Here is a 21,355-nt window from a genome sequence, read left to right as displayed (position 1 = left end):
TGCCTTAAGCTGGATCGAATTAAGCCTCGCGCACGGGGAATTTGAGTTCACCCTGTGAATGACCTCACTCCATAGAATTATCATAGAATTTACAGTGCAGAACGAGGCCATTCAGCCCATCGAGTCTGCACCGGCTCTTGGAAAGAGCACCCTACCCAAGGTCAACACCGCCACCCCATCCCCACAACCCAGTAACCCCACCCAACACTAGGGGCAATTTTGGACACCAAGGGCAATTTATCATGGCCAATCCACCTAACCCGCACATCTTTGGACTGTGGGAGGAAACCGGAGCACCCGGAGGAAACCCACGCACACACGGGGAGGATGTGCAGACTCCGCACAGACAGTGAGCCAAGCCAGAATCGAACCTGGGACCCTGGAGCTGTGAAGCAATTGTGCTATCCACAAGGCTACCGTGCTGCCCGACAAGGCTACCGTGCTGCCCGAGCTCCACACCTCATCATCCAAAATGAGCCCCAACTTCTCCTCCCACCTAACCTTAACCCCCTCCACTGACACCGAAACGTCCGACAAAATAGATCCATAAACGCCGTAAGTGCCCCTTCCTCCGACCCCATGAGCAAAGGGATCCTCTCCGTTAGAGAGGTTGTCGGTGGCAAGGGGAATGTCGAGTAAATCCGTCTCGTAACGCTAGGGACTGGGAGGTATCTGAATGAAATTGAACCGAAGAGGCCAAGCCTTTCTGTTAATTACTCTAGACTGGCAAACTTCCTCTCCAGGAGCAAATCTCCCACTCTCTCCACCGCCCCCCCCCCCCATCCCCGCCCAAACGCGGCATATAATGTCCAATCTCGCGGCTGGAACAGATGCTTAGCACAGATGGGGGCCAGCTTTGACACTGACCCCAATTCAAAATGTTGTCGAAATTGTCGCCTATTTTCAAAGTGGAAACAACCACTCGACCTACGCTATCGGGACGCGTTGCTCTCCTCCGCCAGCAGCAGCCCGGTTTCCAATGAGGCAATGTGGTCACTATGCCGCGACAGTATCCCCTCCGCACCTTCAGCACGTCACCCTGCTCTTTCACGGCCTCCAAAGTTTTTCTAACTTCTCCCGTATCGGGCCAAGTGTATCCTCAATAAATATTTTGAGAGTCTCCATCATCCCCTTTCCTTGCCTTTCAAAATGTTTCCTAATGTGTGCGCCATTACCACAGTCAGCATGACCACTATGATTGGAGTGCCCACACCAGGAAATGGTGTACATCTCCGCCATCTTCCCACCCAATGGGTCTCGCACTCTCTCAGGCGCTGTCGAAGGACTCCCATTCCTACTTTTGTTTCCCGCAGCCTTTTGCATGACTTTCGACATACTTTTGTCGACCAGTGCCTTATACCATTTGATGAGCTGGGTTTGTCCACCAAAGTTTCCCTGGAACCGGTCAAAAAAGAGGGAAAAAACAAGGAATCTGGCGGGAGCTACTTTGTGCGCGATCTTCTCCTACATGCGCCACCGGAAGTCTCTCATGTCGCTTTTATTCTACCCCGCCTCTTCGATATTGGCAGATGCACGACATTGGCAGATGGCCCTTTCAAAATAATAGCCCGGAAGTGCAGTATTTGATCTTTCTTATTTTCTGTCCCGTTTGTTCTTTTTTTGCTTGAACTGAGACGCCGTGTTGACTGCAGGCGCAGTAATACTCAGCGGAGTGATCTGCCGGATGATTCTGATACAATTTGCAGCTAACTTGACCGTTCAACCGTTCACCGTCCAGTATGTGAATGGTACCCGGAGAGGCAAACACGCACTGCAGCCCACCTGTGGGGGATTGTCTGAACCAGCACATGCCAACAGTACTGGAGCCGTCCAAAATGCGCTCCAGTTTCCATTCTCTCCTCAGGAAATGCAGGTACTGCGGTGGGAGTCTGGCGGATAATGTGCTTGCGAACATCTGAAAGTAGACAGGGAGATGCGGAGGCCAGTAAACTGGGACTATCTGGAAAAGGATGAAAGGAACATTGTTAATGACATATTTCTCTCGGAGAAATAGGGTGATCAGATTCTGTAACTGGAGGGCTCTGTCTCGAAATTTCTTGTATTAAAATGGTACGACAGACAGCAACATTGTGAGGTCCTCTGGTGGGCAGCCCGCAATTACTAAATGGTTAGGAAAGCAGGAAGTGACGAACAAAACATGCAGCCTTGAACACGCCCATTCCATCTCGAATCAACCGGAATGGATGTTTTCCCTGTACTAGCAATAACACATTTAAAATTCTGCCTATTTTCTATTCTTGAAGTTTTGTTTGCTAATCAGAAAATCAATCAACCACCTCAGGATTCAAAATGATCACATCTGGACCGCTAATCAGCCAGATGTAGGCTCCCGGTTAACCACGTGTCACTAAAGGCTAAACCAGTCCAAACACACGACAACGAGAGGCAGAAGGTGCAAAAACGTTCAGATACAGGGTGACAATCATCTGTTCTATCGCCTGTGTTCATTATTGGTCCCATGATGATGGTGAAACCGCAACTGTGGACTTCACATAGTCTATGTCATATCAGCATTCCCGCTCAATCAATATAAATATCAACGGATACTGAATTAAATAGGAGAGGAATAGTGCCTCGGTGTCGTTAAAACCCCTCATTTCCTATACCAGTTTCTGTTGCGGAGGGATTTTACCTTATCGGCGGGTGTAGCTCCTCGGGGCGCTTTTTCAATGAAGCAGTATTTCACCTCATCCCTTTCCAGCATCAAGCGCCCAAAACACTGCTGTCAGCCCACTCAGTGATTCCATTTTACTGCAGTCTCATTAGTCTACTGTATTTACTGTACACCATGTGGTCTCCTTTACTTTGGGGAATCCAAACTCATTTTGAGTGGGGACCATGATGCAGAAAAAGGCCAGCAGCGCGGGTTCAATTCCCGTACCAGCTGAGAGGTCTAAATTTTCCCTCTGTGTACCCGAGCAGGCGCCGGAATGTGGGGACTAGGGGCTTTTCACAGTAACTTAATTGCAGTGTTAATGTAAGGCTACTTCTGACAATAAAGGTTATTATTATGTGGAAATTTCTATTCAGGTCGCTTGCGTGAGCCTGAGATTCAGATCGCGTCTCATTTTAACTCAGTCCCACAACCATTCTGACCCCTCTGACATGGGCATCTTGCATAGTTATGCTGAAGCTCACCGGAAACTTACGGAGCAGCACTTCATTTTGGATTGGTGTTTTGCACCCCACATCAAATTCAAACATTTCAGATCAGAACCATTACGCACATCCTTTTTAGAACAAGGATCTTGGCAATGCTTTTCTTGCTTTCAGCTAAACCGCCTCTGGACACACTTTTGTTCTCTTTACTTGACCTAGTCAACCACCTATTGCCTTGTACAATTATCACTCACATCACTGAATCTCTGCTACGTTCCAGTCTATCACTCATCTTCTCTTTGGTTCTTTCATCCCCTCCATGATACAGTTATGATGAAAGTTAAAAAACTGTAATTTTAAAGTTGGTTCTCCCTTCAGAGGAGCTTCCTCAACTACTGAACATTCCATTTTAATAACCCCCACACGCACATTTACAAACAACAAAGAAAAATGAACAGGGACAGGTCTTTGGGCCCTCCAATCCTGAACTAGTCATGATACTAACCTTTGCCAAAACCCTCAGCATTGCCTTGTGCCACATCCCTCTATACCCATCCTATCCATGTGTTTGTCAAGTTGCCATTTGAATGCCGTTAATGCACCTGCTTCCACAACCTCCCCTGGCAGCGCGTTCCAGGCACTCACCACACTCTGCTGAATAACCCTGCCTCACACATCTCCTCTAAACCTTGCCCCACGGACCTTAAACCTATACCCCAGGTGACTGGCCCTTCCACCCTAGGAAAGAGTGCCTGCCCATCCATTCTATCCATGCCCCTCATAATATTGTAAACACTATCAGGTCACCCCTGAATCTCCGTCTTTCTAATGAGTCTATTCGGCCTCTCCACATAGCCATCATCCTCCATACCAGTCAACATCCTGGTAAACCCTCTTCAAAGCCTCCACATCCTTCTGGTAGTGTGGCAACCAGCATTGTACACAATGTTCAAAATGTGACATTACCAAGGTTCTATACGACTGCAGCATGATGTTTTTATACTCGATGCTCCGTCCAATGAAGTCAAGGATTCCTTCTGCTTCAATTGTTCAGGTGGTAACTTTTTCAATTCTCTGTCGAAGACAAAACGGACCCTGAGCACCGCAATCTCCAGCAGGAGTTGGTCAAAAGGCGGCTTTAGAATCCACCGCTGCTGTTGACATCAATCTGATCCAGGTTAAACGTCCAGCCAACTGAGCCAATCAGGCAACCGAGGGGCTTGTGCATCAGTGGCGGAGGAAATTAATGTTTTAGCTGCTTCATAGATGTAGCTAATAACTTGAAGGAGAATATTTTGTTAATGGTGAAATCCTATGAGCAATGGCAGAAAGAAGGGATTGACCCTGTGCATCTAAATTAATCATCTCCAGACTGCACAGACGTAAGTCGGGAAAATAATGGAAATTCCAACGGTGACAGAAATGCAGAGGGCCTGAAACGTTGCACCTCCTGTCTAACGCACTTGTCATGCTCCACCTGTTGTACCTGCTTGAGTTCTGAGCCCTGCAACTCAGAAATATTATATTTCCCTTCTGGAGGTAGCATTGTAGATTAATGAGAAGTGTGATGAATGTCGGAATATCAGATCTTTTTTATTCTTGCAATTAGGCGCAATTAGGGTTAAAGGTCCGAGTTACTGTGTCCCTGACCGCTGCAGTCATGTATTAAAAGAATCCTGGTTTGAAACGTTGAGAGCCAGGGTGCAATTAAGGCATCACAATATGTTTGGGCCAATGCAGTTTAGTTTGGATTAACATTGGTTTCCTGCGGAGTTAATTAGATTTTAGCTTGCTAAGATGATGTAATTACTGCGTGGAGGTAAGGTATCAGGAATTTTGCAGCAAAACAGTATCATTGGAGTTTTAAATCCAGCTATGAGTCATGTATTTTGCTCTCACGGCATTGCAGTTAAAGATACGCCTCTGGACTGATTGGGAATTTCTTCCCAAGCAGTTCAGAATTCTCTAGTTAGAAGGTACACTGAAACCAGCTGAGAAGCATCTTCTGAATGAATACAACCAGTGTTTCTGCATGTTTCTGACAGGATTCAGATTTGATTTCTATAAAACAATGTAAAATGATCTCTCTTCTTCAAAGAACATCTCGGCAAAGCAGGTATTCTTGAGGGCTAACTGTATTTAACCATGGATTGAGACCGAGATGGTTTTTTTGTTGTTTGAATGGCATTAAAGATAATAGTTAAGGGTTACTGTGTTCACTGTATTAATTAGCATTAAGGGGTAATTATAGCATATTTTCTGGTGCGGTGTTTGAGATATCTAAATAGTGAGTTGAAAGGAGCTAATGTTTCGAGTCCTCATGACCCTCTGACAAAAGGAGAAAGGTGCGCGAGAGCTCAAAGGAAATCAAGAAAGCAACATGTGACACAATATCAAACAAGATTTAAGTGCGAATATCTCTGAAAACCCGGCGCCTGAGTTGTTGCCACCACAGAGAATTCCGATTTTCACCGTGTTTTGACCAACAGCTCTCTTTAGAATTCCGTTATATTTGTTTCAATATTTAAAAATGGGACGAGATTTTTCATGTGCCCCTTGCAGTCTGATTAGCAGCTGCTGAATGCTTCCAGACGTACCCCTCACGCGGCACAGATTCTTTGGTCTCCAAATCTTTGGAGCCAATAATACTTGAAAATATTGTCATGTCAGGGTAGCTTTAAGACATGGATGTTTGAGCAATGTACCTTTAAGAAAACAGTGATGTCAGACAGTGGGTGGAGCTGGGCTTTAGGTCAGCCATTTTTCAGGATTTTAGTTTCAGAGAGCTGCATGTTTTGCAGTTTGGTTTTGCAGTTTAAAAAGTGCCTGGTTGGTTTTGCTGAGAGCAGTTTAAAAGTGCCTGGCTGTTTTGCTGGAGCTGAAGTCAACCAAGCATATATAAAGCTCTGCCATTCTACAATAAAAATATATGTCCTTTAACCTGATGTAATTTTGTTTAAAGGTGTTAAGTCTCTTGGAAGATTGAAGGAACATTTTAAGGCATTATTTACTGTTGCAATATTTTCTGAGTTATCTGTGAAATAAGGGGTGTTAAGAGAGCCAATGTTTATTTAAGATGTTAAGTTGAGTTCATGGAATAAACAGTGTTTTGTGTTTTAAAAACCCACGTGTCCATAATTGTAATCCCATACCGAGGGAAAAAAAACGTGTGCTAGGAAAAGCAACAAATACAGTAAAGAGTGAGGTTGGTTGAACTCCATGATACATATTGGGGTTCTGAAAACGCCTCGCCCATAACAATATTCTGTTCAATAAAGTTTCATTTCATTTACCGCTTTGAGATCCGCGCTAATGTCTCTGTACTTTTGTCTGTGCAAATGTGGGCATTCTCCATTAGGAAGTATTTTCAGGCACGTAACTCAAACCCGATGCAGCACAGAATGTGGCTGAGGCCAGAGATAAATTTGCCGGGGGCTTGAGAGCGGGAAATCACGTTTGTGCTGCCGTCACAAATTCAAAAATATTGTCCACCTTCACTGCTGTAGACAATTTGGTGGCGAGCCATTTTTCTTACAGCTAATTGGCTTGCCAGGCCATGCCAGGGGATATTTAATCCACCACATTGGCCAGTCTCTGTAGTCACGTGGAGACCAGACAGGGTCAGAATGTTTCACCGTCACTAATACTGATGCCAGCTTTTTTTTAAATAGCAGGTTTGATTGAATCTGCTGCCAGGACTGGAAGTTAAACTCATGTCGGTGAGTCATCACCAGAGTCTTCTGTACGGCTACACCAGTATGTAGCCACATTTCCATGATGCTCCTAGTTAACCCAGACACAGGGTGACTACAGAGATCGCGGGGATACACAGCGCTGTGCACACATTTGCCTGGATTCAGATAAAGGTCCCCCGCTCACTGAGAAGTGAGCGAATGATTTGGACGAACTGTAACTGTTGCAGATTTAAACTAACTCGAGACTCTGCTCCCAAATGACGAAAAGTAAACATCCAGATTCCGCATTAGCCCCACCCAGGAAATGACATGTTGGAGCGAACAAAATAAGACATTTGCCTTTGCGCTGAACTTGGAGGAGGAAACATCAACTCCGACTTCATGCCCAGACTTTGAGATATTCTGCAATTAAACAGCCTTTAAGGATGTTTGGGTCGGGGCTCTGGATTCTGCTGCTCCTGTTGGGTAAGGAGGAACTGGCCTTTGAGGTCTCAGTGATGTTTACTGCTATTGTCCTGTGTGTCCCGAATTGAGTTTAATCAACATTCCTTGGTCATTCACACTGCTTGAAAGTCTGGACTCTCTCTGCTTCTGCTGGTTGCCGCTGTCTCTCTTTCTCACTGTCTTCCTCTCCCTGTCACTCTCTCTTTAAATCGCTCTCACTCTTTTCTGGTGTGTTACGACCTGTCTCTTAATTTGCCGCTTCAGTTTAACCCTTCCGTCGTCCACTTGTCTCTTAGTGAGTTTCCTCTCTCTCTTAATCTCAGTCTCGGCCGATCGATTGTCTTGGGATTATCCTCTCTATATTTCGCATTCTCACTTTCTTTGTTGCCTTTATTTCTCTCATTCTCTGCTCTCACTTTTTATCTGTGTTCTCCCTTTTTCCAGCTGTATGTCACCGCTTCATCATCCCGTTCTTATTCTCGCTCCCGAGCGCCCCTCCCCTCTTCGTCTATTTCGTTCGCCGTTCTTTTACCTTACAAAGTGTCCCAATGTTAACATTTCAGACTTTGCACTCTCTGTTTTACAGATGTGGCGGCCGTACTGATTAAACAGACTCCAACTCACTTTTCCAGTTCCCCGGGTAATCCAGTCAGCATCGAATGCGTTTGCGCAAAAGCAACTGCTGGTAGCAATTTCTACTCGTATCGCTGGCAACCTGAACGCGAACCCCAGAATCTCCTCTATTCCTATTCCGGAACGATTTTTCCCGCCGGTGAGGTGGACGGCTTCACCGCCAGAATAAGCGACAACACCCACTTTTACCTGGAGACCACCAGCCTCCGGGCCAATCAATCTGCAGTGTATTACTGCGCTTGGAGTTTACACAGCGACTCAGAGAGATGGAGGAGCTCAACAAAAACCCACCTGGATCGGAAAAACCTACGGGGGTTCCAGGCACCTACCATCTTTTTTATCTGTCTATCTTGAATTATAGAATGCCTGCAGTGCAGAAGGGGGTTATTCGACCCATCTAAAGACCACTCTACACAGACCCAGTCCTCGCACTATCTCTGTAACCCCACCTAACCTTTGGACATTAAGGGACAATTTATCGTGGCCAATCCATCTAACCTGCACATCTTTGGGCTCTGGGAGGAAACCCCAGCACCCGGAGGAAACGCAGACAGACACGGGGAGAATGTTCACACTGCGCACAGACAGTGACCCAAGGTCGGCATTGAACCAGGACACGTGCGCTGTGAGACTGCAGTGCCAACCACTGTGCCATCACGCTGCCCCTATCTATTTCACCGTCTACCCCTCTGTCCATCTATTAGTGTGGCTTGACAACGGTCATAAGATCTTTCATCTGTCAATGTATGTGTTTAGGTAAAAAACGTCATACATTGCATTTTAACATTTAAATAAATAACATTGATCTTGATTTCTTATTTCATTAATGTTGATTCATCATTTTGCTCCCTTTCACTTAAGGGCATGCCAATATATCTTTCATTCTTAAATTTCGTCATCACTGTTGTGATATCCGTTCTTCTAATGATGCGCTGCTTATAATCGAATCAGAAACTAATCCAGCTCAGGAGAAGGTCATTCGGTCCAGAGTTCGAGCGTTTGCTTTCTGAGATATCTTTCTGACTAATTCATATTCCCCTGACCCTTTCCAAATAGCAGTCAAAATATTCCGCTTCATATATTTCTCCAATGATCTTTTCGAAGTTGCCATCGACTTTGCTTCCACTGCCGTGACAGGAAGTGTCATTCCAGATCATACAATTCACTCAGGAGAAGGACTCTACTGATCCCTTGTTGATCTCTGCTGATCCAATGATCGCCCATCGACCTGCTGATTAGGGGATTGCGCGGGGAAATGGCGTTCAATTAGATGGCCCATGAACTAGTTAAATGACAGAGCGAGGTCGAAGGGCCGAATAGCTAATTCTAATCCTATATTCCTGTGTTTCTGAGTTTTTTCCTGCCATTTTCCATAAACAATGTTCTCTACTGCTTGGCCATCCCAATTGTAGATAGGAGATTGTCCTCTGTTTCTCATTATTTACGCTGTCAAAGCTCTTCATGATTTTCAAATGTCCCCTTATTTTCTTTGCTGCAAGAGGACAACCCCCCTCCCCCCAGAGAAAACAGTTAATCTGCGAATTGTTAAAAATGTCACGGATGATTCAAAGTGCAAAATTACGGCTTCTCTTCAGATACCATCTTCACTGCACACCTGCCTCCTGACAGCCGTTGAGACTTTTGTTGAAAACCGTAACCCCCTCCTCCATCAGACTCTCGCTGTCTTTTGAACATTTTTCAAAGCATCTCAGAATTCTGCAGAGTGGAGAATTTAACCCTTTAAAACTGGTTAGTAAGATGGGAAATTAAACTTCCTTTGTGCTGGTTAGGTGGATTGTTCACGCTAAATTGCCCTGTAGTGTCCAAAGGTGGAGTTGCGGGGTTACGGGGATAGGGTGGACGTGTGGACTTAGGTAGGGTGCTCTTTCAGGGTGTAGACTTGATGGTCCGAATTGCCACCTTATGCACTGTAAATTCTATGATTCTATTTTTGAAACAGGAAATCATTTTAACGTAAATGAGCAGATCATGGAATCATAGAGCACATGTCAACGCCGTCCAGCCCTTTGCCCCCGGCGCCCGACAGTTTAAAGGAGCCATTGATTATTCTTACATCATTCCCCTCCCATTTCTCCCCATCTCACCCTATCAGTGACAATTTTAGTCCTTTTTCCGCACACCCTTATTACGCTCCCCAGATGTACTTTCTGTCGTACCGATGCTCACTTTCGTAACGTTTCCCTTATTAATCTATCTACAGAAACTATTACCGCCCATCTCTATTTACTGGCTAGCTTTCCCGCATAATCTAGTTTTTCTCTCCTTATCAATCGTTTTGGAATTCTTTCATATTCTTTATAACCTTTCCAATCTTCTGACCTGCCACTCGTCTTTGTGCAAACATATTCTTTTTCTTTAAGTTTAACACTGTCTTTAACATTTTTAGTTAGCCATAGATTATGGCTTTCCAAGTGTATTTGCTCTCCTTGAAATGTTTCTATTCTCAAATATACCTTTAAACGTCTGTCATTGAACCTCTGTTGATCTATCCCTTAAGCATATTGCCAGATCATTTTAGCTAGCTCCACTTTCACGCCCTCATTGTTGCCCTTATTTATGTTCAAAATACTTCTTTCATATTCTTTTAAAACAAATAAAATTGAGAAATGACGCCTGCTGCATTCCCTTAATGCAAATGAAAATTGCAATAATTTTATGACCGCTGCTACTTGGTGGCGGCTTCACATTGAGATGAGCAATTAATCCGATATCATTGCACCAAGTACAATGTAGGTCGTCATTGTGGTTGGCTCCACAATGCGCTGTTCTAAGAAACGATCCAGAAAATATTCTGGCAATTATTCACCTGCACTGCCTTTGCCCATGTAAAGTGTCAAATTTACATGTAGATTAGAGCCCCACATTGTACTTGCAGTAGCTTCCTCCCAAGCTTCCATTTGATTTGATTTTATACCGTGTTCTGCTGTGTAGGTAGAATTAATAGGCCTGTACATCATTCCACAAGTGACTTCTTGCCTTCATAAATATTCGTCTCAACCCAAACGTCTTCTCTATCCTGGATTCCTGAAATAGGTCACATCTCTCATGTGCTAATCTCATCATTAGTAACAAAGCGACCCCTGCACCTGTTCTTAACTTCCTTTTGTTCCGATATGCCAAACACAATTCAATATTCATGTCCCAATATATGTCATCCTCCATCTATTTTTCTGTACGAGCTATCACACTGTAATTATTAATTCCTAGATGCACTATTAGTTTCTTTGCATTATTTCGAATATAATTTGCATTCAGATGCGGAGCCTGCTGACTTACTCTTACATTTGTACTCTCAAATTCATGTCACGGTCTCTTTACCTTTTCCCATATTAGTACCTTAGTCTGTTATTTTGTATCTACCAATTTGCATTGTCAGTCCCTTGTCCCCACTAATTATGTTTAAACTCACTCTACTTCTACTCTCTATTTCTCTACTCGTTATGCAACTCATAATTAGCTCCAACACCATTAATATGGAGACCGTCCCAAAGATACAGATTCCACTTTTCCCAGTACCGGTGCCAGAGCTCCATGAAACGGGTCTCACTTCTCCCAGAACAGACTTTGAGCCACACATTAATTTCTCTAATTTTCTTTGCCCTGTGCCAATTTTCACCAGACTCAGGTAATAATCCAGAAGTTATTGCCTTTGAGGTTCTGTTTCGTAAATTGTCACCTAGATCCTCACATTGACGATGCAAAACCTCCGTCCTCGTCCTTCCTATGTCGTTGGTATCTAAATGGACCACGATTACTGGTTCGTCTCCAACCTACTCGAGGTTTCTCTCAGCCCTGAGCAGATATCCAGATCTCTGGCAGTGGACTGGCAAGGTGGTCATCTGGACTCTCGCTCAGTGCCACAGAAAACAGTTCAATCCTCCGCATCATACTGTCCCTGTCCCTTACTACCTCTCATTATCCAATCATTTGAATGGCTTCCTGTACCACAGTTCCAAGGTCAGTTAGTTCGTTCGTTCTGCAGCGACAACTCATCAAAACAAACTGAAAGAACCTCAATCCTGTGGGATAATTTCAGAGGCTGACACTCCTGCCTTTTGTGTCCACATATCTGCCTCAGCTTCAGCCACACTCTCTTGTCCCTGACCACTTTACAAACCAGAAGGTCCTGACCTGAGCAATGCGACCGCCTCCTAAATCAAAGCGTGCTGATAACTCGCACCGTCCATGACGTATCACAGTGTCTGCAGCTCAATGACACTGAGTGGAAGCTCCTCAAACCGCAGACACTGCAAACACTTTTGTCCTGGATAACAATGATACCCGGAGCTCCAATATGTTACAGCCTTGACACATCACATGTTCTGCCAGACTGATGAGCTTTACTAATTACAAAGAACAAAGGATGTTACAGCATAGGAAGAGCCCCTTCGGCCCTCCATGTCTGCACGACCATGCTGTCCATCTGAGCTAAAAAGAATACTCTTCCGGGGACCACTTCCCTCTATTCCAATCCCATTCATGTATTTAAGGGTCAAGACGCCCTTAAACGTCACTATCGCACCTGTTTCCACCACCTCCTCCGGCAGCGCGTTCCAGGCATCCACTACCCTCTGTGTAAAAGACTTCCCTCGCACAGCTCCTCGAAACTTAGCCCCTCGCACCTTAAACCTATGTTCCCTGGTAATTGACTGTTCCACCCTGGGAAAAAGCGTCTGACTATACACTCTGTCCTTGCCCCTCATAATTTTGCGCACTTCTATCAGGTCACCCTTCAACCTCTGTCGTTCGAATGAGAACAAACCGAGTTTATCCAACCTCGCCTCATAACTAATAGCCGCCATACCAGGCAACGTCCTGGAAAAACCTCTTCTGTACCCTCTAAAAAGCCTTCAAATCCTTTTGGTCGTGTGGCGACCAGAATTGAATACTATATTCCAAGTGTGGCCTAACTACAGTTCTACGCAGCTGCAGCATGACGTGCCAACTTTTGTACTCAATGCTCGAGCCGATATGAAGGAAACAATGCCGGCCTTCTTGACTACCTCCTCTCCACACGTTGCCACTTTCAGTGACATGTGGACCTGTGAACCCACACCCCTCTGCCTGTCAATACGCTTAAGGGTTCTGTCATTTACTGTATATTTCCACATGAATTAGATCTTTCAAATGAATTACCTCACAATTGTCCGGATTACAATCCATGTGGCATCTCTCTGCTCAAGCCTCCAACTGATCTATATCCTCTGACAGCCCTCATCACTATCCGCAATTCCACCATCCAATCTTTGCAAATTTACGAATCAGACCAGTTGCAGTTTCCTCCAAACCATTAGCAAATTGTTGCTTTACAGCTCCAGGGTCCGGGGTTCGATTCCCAGCTCGGGTCAGTGCCTGTGCGGAGTCTGCACGTTCTCCTCGTGTCTGCGTGGGTTCCTCCGGGTGCTCCGGTTTCCTCCCACAGTCCAATGATTTGCAGGTTAGGTGGATTGGCTGTGCTAAATTGCCCTTAGTGTCCAAATTAGTTAGGTTAGGTGGTGTTCCGGGGATAGGGTGGAGGTGTGGGGCTATATAGGGTGGATGTGTGAGCTTAGGTAGGGTTCTATTTCCAAGGGCCGGTGCGGAATCGATGGGCCGAATGGACTCCTTCTGCACTGTAAACTCTATGATTAAATGATTCTGTGATTAACAGCAAAGGTCCCAACACTGATTCCTGCACAACACCATGCGTCACAGCCCTCCATCAAGAAGATGCACTGCAGGAACTGACCAAAGCTCTTTAGGCAGCATCTTCCAAAACGATAATAACTGCCACCTGAAACTACTTGGTCAGCAGGAATATGGCAACATCACCAATTCGAAGATCCCCTCCAACGCACACACCTTCTTGACTTGCAAATATATCGCAGTTGCTTCACTGCCAATGGGTCAAATTCCTGGAACACCCACCCTAGCAACACTGTGGTTGTACCTACACCACGTGGATTGCAATGGTTCCAGAAGACATCTCAGAACTTCCTTCGCAACGGCAATGGGGGGGTGGTCAATAATTTCGAGCCTGACCAGCGAAACTCATATCCCTTGAAAGCAATTTGGTCGGACAAAGCTCCCATCTACAACAACCACAGGTTCACACCAGCGCTGATTGACGCCACCTTCAAAAGGTGGGGACAGGACGGAGGGACACTGACAGTCAGGGACCTATACACGGGCGGCAGGATCGCAACAATGGACGAACTGACAGAGAAATTTCAGCTAGCCAGGGGGAACGAGCAGCTCAAAATCTGTCTGCGAAAGGAGACAAGGACATACCCAGAACCACCACGACAGACACTACTGGAAGAGTTACCGGACGCAAGCTTACTAGATAAAGGAAACTGTAGCGACATATATGGCCGACTGGTAGAAGGGGCCGACACCGTACTGGACGCTACAAGAATGAAATGGGAGAAGGACCTGGGGATCGAAATAGGGTGGGTACTCTGGAGCGAAGCACATACAGACTCTTGGCGGTTGTGGCAAGGACTAAACAACCTAACGGGCTACAAAGCGAAGCCGAACAGTATCTCTGGCAGCAGCGCACCCCTCCCTGATGAACTCAATGCATTCTATGCTCGGTTCGAGGAGGTAACCAACAATCCACTGGCGAGTGCCCCCAGCAGCCCATAATTCACCCATACCCACCATCACAGCTTCCGAAGTCAGATTGGCCTTCCTGAAAGTGAACCCTCGGAAGGCGACGGGCCCAGACGGGATCCCTGGTCGTGCACTCAGAGCCTGCGCGGACCAGCTGGCAGAGGTATTCACGGACATCTTTAACCTGTCCCTACTCCACTCTGAGGTCCCCACCTGCTTCAAGAAGACCACTATCATACCGGTACCAAAGAAGAACCAGGCAACGTGCCTCAATGCCTACCGACCAGTGGCACTGACTTCAGTCGTAATGAAGTGCTTCGAGAGGTTGATCATGAAGCGCATCACCTCCATACTCCCAGAACGCCTTGATCCACTGCAATTCGCATACCGCTGCAACCGGTCCACATCAGACACCATTTCCCTGGCCCTACACTCATCCCCAGAGCATCTCGAAAACAAGGACTCCTACATTAGACTCTTATTTATTGACTACAGCTCCGCCTTCAACACCATAATCCCAGCCAAGCTCATATCAAAGCTCCAAAACCTAGGATTTGGCTCCCGATCCAGCAATGTAATAATGCTCAAAACCTGTTTCAGTGAAAACGCTCCTCATGATACCGACAGCATTCTCCTGTTCTTCAAAATATCGGCTACGGGAACCTGACTGAGAGCGCAGCAGAAATAACGTTCAGCGGCCCCACAGTATGGATGCTCCAAAGGTGCTACACTCCCTCAGTACTGACCCTCTTATAGTGCAACATTCCCTCAATACTGACCCTCTGACAGTGCAGCACTTTCTCAGTACTGACCCGCTGACAGTGCAACACTCCCTCAGTACTGACCCTCCGAAAATGCAGCACTCCCTCAGTCCTGACCCTCTGACAGTGCAGCACTCCCTCAGGACTGAACCTCTGACAGTGCAGCACTCCCTCAGTAAAGATTTTCTGACACTGCAGCACTCCCTCAGTACTGACTCTTTGACAATGCAGCACTCCCTCAGTACTGACCCTCTGACAGTGCGGCACTCCCTCAGTACTGACCCTCTGACAGTGCAGCATTCCCTTAGTACTGATCCTGTGACAGTGCAGCAGGCCCTCAGTACTGACCCTCCGACAGTGCTGCACTCCCTCAGATTAGACCCTCTGACAGCAACCCTCCCTCAGACCTGACCCTCCGACAATACAGCACACCCTCAGTACTGACCATCCGGAAATGCAGCACTCCCTCAGTGCTGACCCTCTGACAGTGCAGCACTACCTCGGTACTCATCCTCAGACAGTGCATAACTCCCTCAGTACTGAACCTCTGACAGGGCAGCACTCTTTCGGTACTGACCTTCTGACCGTGCAGCATTCCCTCAGTACTGACCCTCTGACAGTGCAGCACTCCATCGGTACTGACCCTCTGATGGTGCAGCACTCCCTCTGTACTGACCCTCTGTCAGTGCTGCACTCCCTCAGTACTGACCCTCTGACTGTGCGGCTCTCCCTCAGTATTGATCCTCCAGCAGTGCAGCACTCGCTCAGTACTGACCTTCAGGCAATGCAGCGTTCCTGCAGTCCTGGCTGTCAGCCAGTGCCGAATGGACAGAGTGTTCTGGGAGGGGAGTCGGTGTTAATGTGTATTGATCTGTGACGGTGGTCGATTAATTCATTTATTCGATGAATTCGATTACTTCACAAAGCCTGTGCAGCCTGATATACCTGGCTAAGGTTTTGGATGGTGATTCCTCTTCCTGTAAAATGTTGGAGGGAGCTGAATGGCTTCGTAACAACCCCTTGCATTTCACCCGTTTCCTTCTGTTCCTTTGTAACAGGCTCTAGAGGGGTTTAATGCACCTGCCCCTGTCCCCGTTCAACAAACTAGAGAATGGCTGAATGGCCTTTTTTTCTGTGTACCAAGGTCGAAAAGGGATAAATGGCTTTCGCAATTCCTGTGTAAACGTTTGAGCGTCTAGATGGTCTTCATTCGCTTGTTGTATAATAGGTTTGAGTTGGCTGAATTAATAATAATAATCTTTATTATTTGCAGAAGTAGGCTTACATTTACAATGCAATGAAGTTACTATGAAAATCCCCTAGTCGCCACACTCCGGCGTCTGTTTGGCTACACTTGGGGTTAATTCAGAATGTCCAATTCACCTAACGACTGACGTATTGGAGGAAACCGGAGCACCCGGAGAAAGACGTGCAGACTCGACACCGACAGTAATGCAAGCTTCATTCCCTTCCTGTGTAACGCCTTTCAAAGGGGCTGAATGGACAACTCCTGTCCCCGTGTAACATGCTCGACAGAAGCTCAGTGGAATCTACCTATTCCTGGGTAACAAGGTCGGCGGCAGAATGCCTCTGCGTTGATTTCTAATTCGTTGAATAAGAAAATTGACTGATGTGTCGTTGCAGACAGCAGAAATAATGTTAAAGCATAAAAGGCCCCGAGTTTTCTTTCAATTCTTTGCCAGTTGAGGTCGTTCATTAATTTAGATTCTTTCGACATTTATTTTCCTTGTCCATTTTATTTTTACGTCTAGCACATCCCAACCTATCATCAGCAAAGATCACCCCTCGGCCTTCTCTTTTATAGATAGTGAGTGTGAGTCTGTCATCCCCGCTGACCGAAATAACACTCACCTCAGATGTAATCCAGGTAAATATTCGTTTACTCGTCATTCTAGCACAATGTCTAATCTCTCACTTTGTGTCGAACCTGCCTGATGTTCTCGCGGGAAGACATTCAGAGAGAAAACATTGCAGAGTGCAAAATGAACTCCAGTGCCGGAGCGCCCTCTGGCTTTATCTCGAAAAACTGTTACCTGCAACCTTTGGGGTTTTTGTTGAACTGCTCCATCTCTCTGAGTCACTGTGAAGATTCCAGGCGCAGTAATACACGGCCGAGTGATCCACCTGCAGGCTGGAGGATCCCAGGTTGAAATCGTAACCAGTGGGTCGCGAAGCGTTGAATCCGTTTACGGACCCTTCTGTCTCCACTCGTCCTTTCATTGTAGAGTAAAATATCAACTGCAGCCCCTTCCCTGGGTATTGTCTATACCAATACATGTATATAGTATTGCTGCTCCCCTTCACATTGCACGTCAGTTCCAGTTTTGACACTGGAAATTTGGATACAGCGGCGGGAGCCTGATGAATAGTCTGTAGGTTCACGTCTGGGAAAGAGAGAGGGAGGAAATCAGTAAATCTGGACACTTGGGGACATAAGAGACTGGTGGAAAAATAAAAACGTGACATTAATTAGTGTTATTACATATAATTATTGTTTACTTACAGTGAAACAGCATTGTCAGAGCCAGAAAAAGATACATCTTTTAAAGCTGCCTCTTGATCAATAAACGGTTGCGAACAAGTTTGAGGAGTGTTGGCTCCAAGGAACCCGCTCTCGTCGAATCATTGCAAAGAACTAGACTGCCAGAAGTAAGTAACGCAGCCTTGGTAACGCCCCTCCTCCAGTTTAACCAGTCGGAATCGAGTTTGGGTGCCAATTTCCCTCTCGTTCTTGTCTCAATAACTCACTCTGCATCACCCTGTCCATCACTCTGTCTCTCTCCGTCACTCTATCCGGATATTTTTAACTCAGCCACGCCATTTTCCCCTGTCCTCTTCCCCGCCGCGCCCCCTTGTGTGTCCGTGTGTATAAGTGCCTGTGTGTGTGTGTGTGAATCTCTCTGTCCCTGTATCGCCTTTTCCATCCGTCTCTCGTCCTTTTTATCCTGTTTCCCCCCTCTCGATACATGTCTCGCCCACTCTGCACCTTTGATTCATAATATTCCTATTTTCTTTCATTCCGCCCAGTACCACTGACCCGCACGGCCCCGACCCCGTCCCTCCAACCATGCGATTACTATTCCGCACCTTCCTCCACTGACTCTCAAGAACACTCTAATCTCTCAGTGTCTGACATTCTCCCCTCCTTAAAACAACCTGGACTATGGGGTAAATGTACGCTGACCGGAAATGATCTCCGGTAAGATTGGAGGACAGGGACAAATGTGTATCAAGTGGAAATATTGTTTGGAGAAAATCCTTATGATGAAACATGATCATTTAGCCCAGTAACGGGTCGACCTTTATTTGAAATTCCCCGTTCAGCGAGGGAGGAGAGAAAATGAAACATGGAAATGTGTGATGGGCAAAGGAGCTCTTCAAATTATTAAGGGAAACGTGTGAGGAATATAAGATCGTGAAAAATGTTTCGACGCATTCAATCAATAAGACATAAATATCGTTATTTAATCCGGCATCCTGATACTTTGTAACAGGCTGTAGAGGGGAAAAATGCATCTGCCCCTGTCCTCGTGCGATAAGCTAGAGAAGGGCTGAATGGCCTTTCTCCCGTGTAACAAGGTCGAAAATGGATACATGGGCCTCCCGCAATTCCCCTGTGAAAGGCTGAGGTTCTGAATGATCCGCATCGTCTTGCTGTATTGACTTGGGTTGCCTGATTTAATAATAATCTTTATTAGTGTCACAAGTAGACTTACATTAACACTGTAACGATGTTACTGTGAAAATCCCCTAGTCGCCACACTCAGGCGCCTGTTCGGGTACACTGAGGGAGAATTCAGTATGCATAATTCACCGAACAACCACATCTTTCGGGGCTTGTGGGAGGAAGCCAGAGCACCCGTGGGAAACCGACGCAGACACGGGGAGAACGTGACGCAAGCTTCATTCCCTTCCTGTGTAACAGCTTTGAAAGGGGCTGAATGGCCTTCTCCTGTCCCTGTGTAACATGCTCGACATAAGCTCAATGGAATCCACCTATTCCTGGGTAACAGGGTCGACGGCAGAATTACCTCCTCCTGCCCCTGTGTTCTGAATGAACCATTTGTACTTCATCGCCTGAGAAAATCGACTGATGTGCCGGTGCAGACAGAAAAAATAATGTCAAAGCGTAAAAGGCACCAAGTTTTCTTTCTTTTCGTTGCCTCTTGAGGTCGTTCATTAACTTAGATTCATTCTACATTTATTTTCCTTGCCCATTTTATTTCAACGTCTATCACATCCCAACTTATCATTAGCAACGGTCGCCCCTCGACCTTCTCTTTTATAGATAGTGAGTCTGTGTCTGTTATCCCAGCTGACAGAGATAGCTATCACTGCAGATGAATTCCTGGTAAATTATCGTTTACCCGTTATCCTAGCACGATACATAATCTCTCACTTTGTGTCGAACCTGTCTGATGTTCTCGTCAGAAGACAGTCTCTCTCTCCAAAATGGAATCCAGTAGGACGAAGCGCCCCCTGGCATTATCTCGAAAAACTGTCTTCTGCAATCTTTGGGGTTTTTGTTGAACTGCTCCATCTCTCTGAGTCACTGTGAATACTCCAGGCGCAGTAATACACGGCCGAGTGATCCGACGTAAGGCTGGAGGACTCCAGGTATAAATCATAATCAGTGGGTCGCGAGGCGTTTAATCCATTTACGGATTCTTCCGTCTCCACGCGTCCTATCATTATAGAGTAAAATATCAACTGCAGCCCCTTCCCCGGGGATTGTCGGTACCAATACATGTTGATAGCATTGCTGCTCCCCTTCACAGTGCAGGTCACTTCCAGTTTTGACCCAGGAAATTTGGATACAGCGGCCGGAGTCTGGTGAATAGTCTGTAGGTTCACGTCTGGGAAAGAGAGACGGAGGAGATCAGTAAACCTGGACACTTGGGGAAAGTACAGGCTGGTGGAAAAATAGAAACGTTACAGTAATGAATGTTATTACATATAATTACTGTTTTACTTACAGTGAAACAGCATTGTCAGAGCCAGAAAATGATGCATCTTTAAAGCTGCCTCTTGATCAATAAACTCCAAGGAACTCCAAGGTGTTGGCTCCAAGGAACCCGCTCTCGTCGAATCATTGCAAAGAACAAGACGGCCAGAAGTAAGTAACGCAGCCTTGGTCACGCCCCACTCCCAGTTGAACCAGTCGGAATCGAGTTTAGGTGTCAACCTCCCTCTCGTTCTTTTCTCAATAACTCACTCTACCTCGTCCTGTCGATCACTCTGTCTCTCTCCGTCACGCTATCCGGATACTTTTAGCTTAAGCATACCACTTTCCCCTGTGCTCTTCCCCGCCCCGCCCCCTTGTGTCCGTGTTTGTAGGTGGCTGTGTGTGCGTGTGTGTGGAAATCTCTCTGTCCCTGCATCGCCTTTTCCATCTGTTTCTCCGTCCTTTTCATCCTGTTATTCCTCCCTCTCGATCCATGTCTCGCACACTCTGCACCTTTGTTTCATGATGTTCCGAATTTCTGTCATTTCGCCCAGTACCACTAACCCGCACGTCCCCCCCCCCCCCCCCCCACCCCGCCCTTCCAACTATGCAATTAATTTTACGCACCATTCTCCTCTGTCTCTCAAACAGTCTAATCTCTCAGTGTCTGACATTCTCCCATATTTAGTGGAAATATAACTTGGAGAAAATCCTTTCCATGAAACATGATCATTTAGCCCAGTAACCGGTAGATCTTTATTTGAAATTCCCCGCTCAGCAAGGGAGAAGAGAGAATGGAACATGGACACGTGTGATGAGCAAAGGAGCTCTTTTCAAATTGTAACGGGAAATGAGTGAGGAATATAAGATCGTGAAGAATGTTTGGACACATTCAATCAATAAGACATAAATATCGTTATTTAATTCACTTTTTGGATTGGTTATTCCAATTAATCACATCTGGATTCTTAATTGTCAAAAATGCATTAGGAATGGCTCGGTGCCTTCCGCTGGCGGCCATGAGCTGAGTGGTCGCGCGAAAGGCGGCTGTTTTCTAGAAATTTCGCATTAGACATTTTAACCGGACACCAAATTACGAAAATGTTTCCCAACCTAACCCC

The sequence above is a fragment of the Scyliorhinus torazame genome, chromosome 25, assembly GCF_047496885.1.
Source record: "Scyliorhinus torazame isolate Kashiwa2021f chromosome 25, sScyTor2.1, whole genome shotgun sequence".
NCBI lineage: Eukaryota > Metazoa > Chordata > Chondrichthyes > Carcharhiniformes > Scyliorhinidae > Scyliorhinus > Scyliorhinus torazame.
The sequence above is the reverse complement of the archived record's forward strand: the minus strand, read 5'-3'. Positions refer to the sequence as shown.